We start from the raw sequence: 6,000 nt of genomic DNA, 5'->3' as shown, positions 1-6,000 counted from the left end.
TTTTTTCTATTCCGAATGTTATGGACAGCATGTGTACTGGAAGACAACATATATGATGTTTCTCTCGGTTGAATGCATTGTGAATAAGAGAGAAACTACTTTCTCCGTAGTGGTATGCAATGGTAAAGGGAGGTAATTACACCGGGTGATCTAGGGGTATATATAGGGTGTATGACAGTAGGTCTTCTCTCGCTAATTACCACGGCAGTGATCATATTGTTACGCAGCAATCATGTCTGAGGATTCAACCGCGGCAAAAACTTGACGCCATTTTGAAAAGGCTTGACAATCAACGAGACTTTGAAGCTGTGTTTGACGAAAAGCTATCGCATTTGAGAGAAGAATTCATCGAGCAGGCCAAGGGGTTGAAAAAATTGAAGACTGATACAGAATATTCATGGTCTCGTGAAGGGAACAGAATTCAGTTTAATGTCAACTCTGAAGTTCTGGAGGATTTATTCACAGCAAGGCAAGCTAAATACGGTGTGAATGGTGAAGATGTTTCCGAGTATATTGAAGCGGCTATATCTAAACTAGAAAAGAGAAATAAATTGATTAAAATTGCGGACTCATCGGAAGGGGCTGGGAGACAGTGAAAATTACGTTTCTAACGAGTTGGCTGATGATAGTGATGATGACAAGAAAATTGAGAAAGCAGAACTTAAGGCAGTCAAGAAGCTTAAAGCCAAACAAAACCGGAGATCCCCGTATGGAGCTCTCGAGCTTTTACCGGAGACCAAGTGTTACGTCGCACGCAATAACACGCTCTACCTGTGCATACTCCTGTGCACAGTGTTCCAGTCGTGCAGTCTTTCGTGTCAAAGGTTCCCGACAGGGTTCATGCCACCACTGCGGGAGTTCTCGCACTATGTCAGAGAGTGCCCCTACCGTACAGCCAGCACGATCAGAGCCACGTCAGCAGCCAATGCTACAGCTACCAGTGTCTCATAGACAGGACGATACAGATTTGTCAGTTAAGTCTAACTTTGAAGTACGCTTAGACAATGATGATATTGATTATGATATTGCTCTCACTCATGATTTTATGAATATGAACAGGGGTCAGCGGAAATCATAGTGAAGGGTCGTTTAAAGTCTAGTATTGCATTCTGGCATAGTACAGGTGCTTCACAATTTGTTATAGACATTATAGACAAAGGATACAAAATTCCTTTCATTTCCAGACCGCCGAGGATGGATTTACGAAATAACAAGTCGGCGTTGGAACATTCAGATTTTGTCAGTCAGGCTATTTCAGAGTTGCACAAAAAACACTTGATTGTTGAGTGTGATGCTCCACCCTATACAGAAAAATCCACTTTCTGTGTCTATTCAGTCTTCGGGGAAAAAGCGTCTAATCTTAGATCTGTCTCTGAGTGAACAAGTTTATTAACAAAAAGTCAGTTAAATATGAAGACTGAAATCTGCGCTTGAGTACATTAACCTCAATGACTGGCTGATTAAGTTCGATATACATTCAGCTTATCATCATGTAGACATTTTTGAGGGTCATACCGAATTTTTAGGCTTTGCTTGGGTAAACGCATTACAAGAGAAACAGTATTACAAGTTTATGGTTTTACCTTTCGGGCTTACATCAGCGCCCTATGTGTTTACAAAGATTACACGACAGTTGGTCAAAAAGTGGCGTTTCGAAGGAAAAAAGGGTAGTCACGTTTTAGATGACGGTATCTTGTCAGCGCAGTCTGAGCATATCACTCGTGTGTCTGGTGAGGCGGTGAAAGGAGACTTGATCAAGTCTGGTTTTGTTCCGAAGGTTGAAAAATCACTGTGGGCTCCCTCTCAGTCTGTAGAGTGGTTAGGTTTCCACATAGACACGCGACAGTTGCGTTTATCTGTTCCTCAGAGGAAGTTGGATAAGGTTGTAGCAAATTTGAAATTTCTGTTGAGTAATAAACGTTTTAATCAGCCAGTGCGTTTGATTGCAGCGGTGGTCGGACAGATAATCGCTATGAAATTAGAAGGATGGGGAATGTAGTTCAACTCATGACGAGGTTTTGAGTATTGATATTTTGTCAGCTCAATCTTGGAACAGAAAAGTTCATCTGTCGGTGCTTAGTGTTGATCAGTTAAGGTATTGGATTGATAACATTCCTCGTCTGTCGAGTACAGTGCTGATTAAAAGTTCCACTGTGAGTCGTGTCGTGTACAGCGATGCAAGTGACACTGGATATGGAGGCTATTGTGTAGAGATGGATTCGGCTTTTCCCATGGCCAGTGGTCAGAAGAAGAGGCTAGGAAAAGTTCAACTTGGAGAGTTGAAAGCTGTTTATCTTGTTTTGAAAAGCTTTATTCATCAAAATGCAGCATCGTAGGATTATGTGGTGTACTGACAATCAGAATGTGGTAACTATAGTGGACAAGGGAAGTATGAAGCCCCATTTACAGTCAATAGCTCTTGATATATTTGAGTTGTGTTCAACGCGAAATGTTGCTCTGAGTATGCAGTGGATCCCGCGTGCAGAGAATGCAGTGGCAGATATGCTGAGTAAGATACTTGACTATGATGATTTGGCTATTGCCTCACATGTATTCAAACGGATAGATGACAAATGGGGCCCTCATGATGTGGATAGATTCGCATCTTGGTACAATGCAAACTTGTCATGTTTTAATTCCAGATATTATAATCCAGGATGTTCTGCAGTGGACTGTTTTTCAGTTAGTTGGAGTGACGTCATGAATTGGGTTGTACCCCTGTTGGTATGATACCGAGGACTTTGAGACACATGGCTGAGTGTCGGGCGAGAGGCACTCTTGTAGTACCTGAATGGTATTCGGCATGTTTTGGCCACTTATCACATGTAGCTATTTGTTTATCCCTCAGGTGTTAGAATACATGTATTTACCCAAAACTAAACAAAGTTATGTGCCTTCCAGGATAAGAGGCGGTTTGTTTGGTGAACAGGACTTGCACTTTAACATGTTAGCTCTGCGAGTTGATTTTAGCAAATGTTGATTTTGTATATTGCGTGTTACAGGTGTGATATCTTGTGCTTATGGAGAGGAGATGAAGGCGTTACCCCTGGTGTGAGGGGACTGGTGACAGGATTTACCAGAGTTGTTGAGCGAATGTAGAGCTGAGTCTACGTCGCGGAAGTACAGATACGGTTTTCAGGCCTGGAAACGGTGGGCGCAATCTTGTGGTATGCCTACAAGTTTACCTATTGCCCCTTTGCACTGTGCAATTTATTTGGTGTCTGTTGTTCAGAAGAGTGATTCGTTTGCTTCTGTGCAGACAGCGTTTTATATGGCATTCGGCATGCTCATGTTGTAGTAGGATTGCAAAGTCCCACTTGATAATGGGTTGGTTAAAATGTATTGGAAGCAGCCAAAAGGAGATTGGCTAAATCTGTTTCTAAAAAAAGGAACCCATAACACCTGCTTTATTGGAAAAGTTGTATGATGTATGTATGTCTCATCCCACGCTTTGTGATGTGAGAATTGTGTGTATGTGTTTTCTAGCTTATTCAGGTTTCTTGAGATCATCAGAGTTATTACACATCAGACGTTCCGACATTGAATTCTATGAGTCTCATATAATGTTATTTATTGAGCAATCCAAGACTGATATATACAGGGATGGTTCATGGATTGTTATTGGTAGGACAAATTCTAAGCTATGCCCAGTTTCATGTTTGGAGAAATATCTTGAGATTTCAAGTATTTTGCCTTCATCTGATGAATATATTTTCAGAAGCATTACCAAGACTAAGAATGGTTATATACTTAGGAAAAAAATGATTCCCCAATGTCATATACTCGTCTTAGAGAGCTTTTCATTGATGCCTTTGCTCCCTTTGTGAGAGTGATATCAGGAATTATGGACTGCATAGTTTAAGGAGTGGTGGAGCAACAACAGCGGCAAACAAGGGTGTGCACGATAGACTGTTTAAGAGACATGGCCGTTGGAGAAGTGAAAACGCAAAGGATGGTTACATTAAAGATAATTTACAGAGAAGACTTTCAGTTTCTCTGTCTCTTTGACTGTAGACTTTCTTTGAGGCTCCGCCCGTGTCGACACTGCGACCGGGCCAATATTCTTGTGATGTTTGTTGTTAGTGAATTGGTAATGTTATCATTGCATGGTGTGTACGGAGAAATGATGTTTCTCTCGGTTGAATGCATTGTGAATAAGAGAGAAACTACTTTTCCGTAGTGGTATGCAATGGTAAAGGGAGGTAATTACACCGGGTGATCTAGGGTATATATAGGGTGTATGACAGTAGGTCTTCTCTCGCTAATTACCACGGCAGTGTTCATATTACAGTGTTTGTTTCTTTGAGTGTTGCAAAATATTAATATGATTTCTATTTTCAGATTGTAATCTGACGTGATGCTCGTGTGAGTGGATGTTCCCTTGTCGGGTCGACCTGTGTATGGTATGGTCGTGTTGGCGAGTGAGCCTAATCATGCATTAAAGTTTCTTCGTTCAGAAGCGTAGGCTGACGAGTCTTTATAATACGTTTATTGTGTACATATATTTTTTTTGTCTGTTTGGCTGTTGAGCCGAGAGAATACGAAATATGTTTTGTAATGCAGCTCAGCATACAGTTGATTTACCTGTTTTTGGTATGGTCGGGTCGGCTAGTGAGCTTTTATGGTACGCTTATAGTGTGAATTTACGTGTTTGCTTACTCTTTGTTGAGTTATGATAATTCGTAATATAAGTATTGTAATGCAGCTAAGCAGATACTTGATTTGCATGTATATGAGAGAGGTGTATTATCTGTGTTCTAGGCTGGCGAGCCTTGATAATACGAGTTCACTTTGAACGTGGTCTGTTTGGACGAGGATTGTTTCCCTCATGTGCTATGTTGTACAGTATACATCATAATTTGTATTTATGGCATGCTCAGTACATCAAAGGTTAAGCTGTAAACTCCCCAGAAAGGTGCCGCTGACTTCGTCGGGAGAACAGTGTCACGGTCCAGAGTAATTTTCTCTTGAATGCAGTTTTTGATCTCTGTTTACGTGTCGGGCAGCGGTTCCACACCTGATGATGTAATGTTGAAGGAGGGAAGTGTATTTTGAAGGTTGGTGCGTTGATGTCACACTGTTTGCAATATTTGTAATACACTGCCGTGTGTCGACACTGCGACCGGGCCAATATTCTTGTGATGTTTGTTGTTAGTGAATTGGTGATGTTATCATTGCATGGTGTGTACGGAGAATTACATTTATGTTCATATACATGCTTAGTTTGACCATTTTATATATTTGGGAATAGCATGATATTTGACAATGCGATCAAGGAAACACTGTACTTGTGTACTATGAAGCTACCTGTACTGTACTGTACTGTACTACCGAGGTAAAATCTGTAAACATGTAACACTCATATATATGCTTAGTTTGACCATTTTACATCTTTGAGAATAGCATGATATGGGACAATATGATCAAGGAAACACTGTACTTGTGTACTAGGAGGCTACCTGTACTGTACTGTACTGTACTACTGAGGTAAAATCTGTAAACATGTAACACTCATATACATGCTTAGTTTGACCATTTTACATATTTATGTACTATGAGGTTACCGGTATTGTACTGTACTGTACTACTGAGATAAAGTCTGTAAACATGTAATACTTCACGTACATGCTTAGTTAGACCATTTTGCATATTTGTGAACAGCATGATGTTACAGTGAGTGACAAAGGAAACACTGTACTTGTGTACAATGAAACTATTTGTACTGTACTGTGTACTACCGAGGTAAAATCTGTAAACATGTAACACTTCATATACATGCTTAGTTTTTGACCGTTTTTACACATATGTGAACAGCATGTTATTTGACAATGAGATCAAAGAAACACTGTACTTGCATACTAAGACGCTACCTGTACTGTACTACTGAGGTAAAGTCTGTCAACATAATTCTGGGAATAAAAACATGAAAAAAAAAATTAAAAATATATTTACATTTATGTCACCAGTAACAATAACTGTACTAGATATGTCTAGAGCGGT

The 6,000-nt window shown here is 40.2% G+C and overlaps 1 protein-coding gene and 1 long non-coding RNA gene across 20 annotated transcripts in view; one reads left to right on the top strand and one right to left on the bottom strand.

The window, feature by feature from the left end:
• Positions 1-6,000, bottom strand: part of LOC124270614 — a 67,460-nt gene that overhangs the window by 13,069 nt on the left and 48,391 nt on the right. The window lies entirely within an intron of this gene.
• On the top strand, positions 3,080-4,504 carry LOC124270620. Its single transcript, XR_006896844.1, has 2 exons — positions 3,080-3,167; positions 4,342-4,504. It is a non-coding gene; the product is annotated as an uncharacterized LOC124270620 (long non-coding RNA).

The sequence above is a fragment of the Haliotis rubra genome, unplaced genomic scaffold (genome assembly GCF_003918875.1).
Source record: "Haliotis rubra isolate DU_JTF1 unplaced genomic scaffold, ASM391887v1 Scf153, whole genome shotgun sequence".
Taxonomy (NCBI): Eukaryota; Metazoa; Mollusca; class Gastropoda; order Lepetellida; family Haliotidae; genus Haliotis; species Haliotis rubra.
The sequence above is the reverse complement of the archived record's forward strand: the minus strand, read 5'-3'. Positions and strand labels throughout refer to the sequence as shown.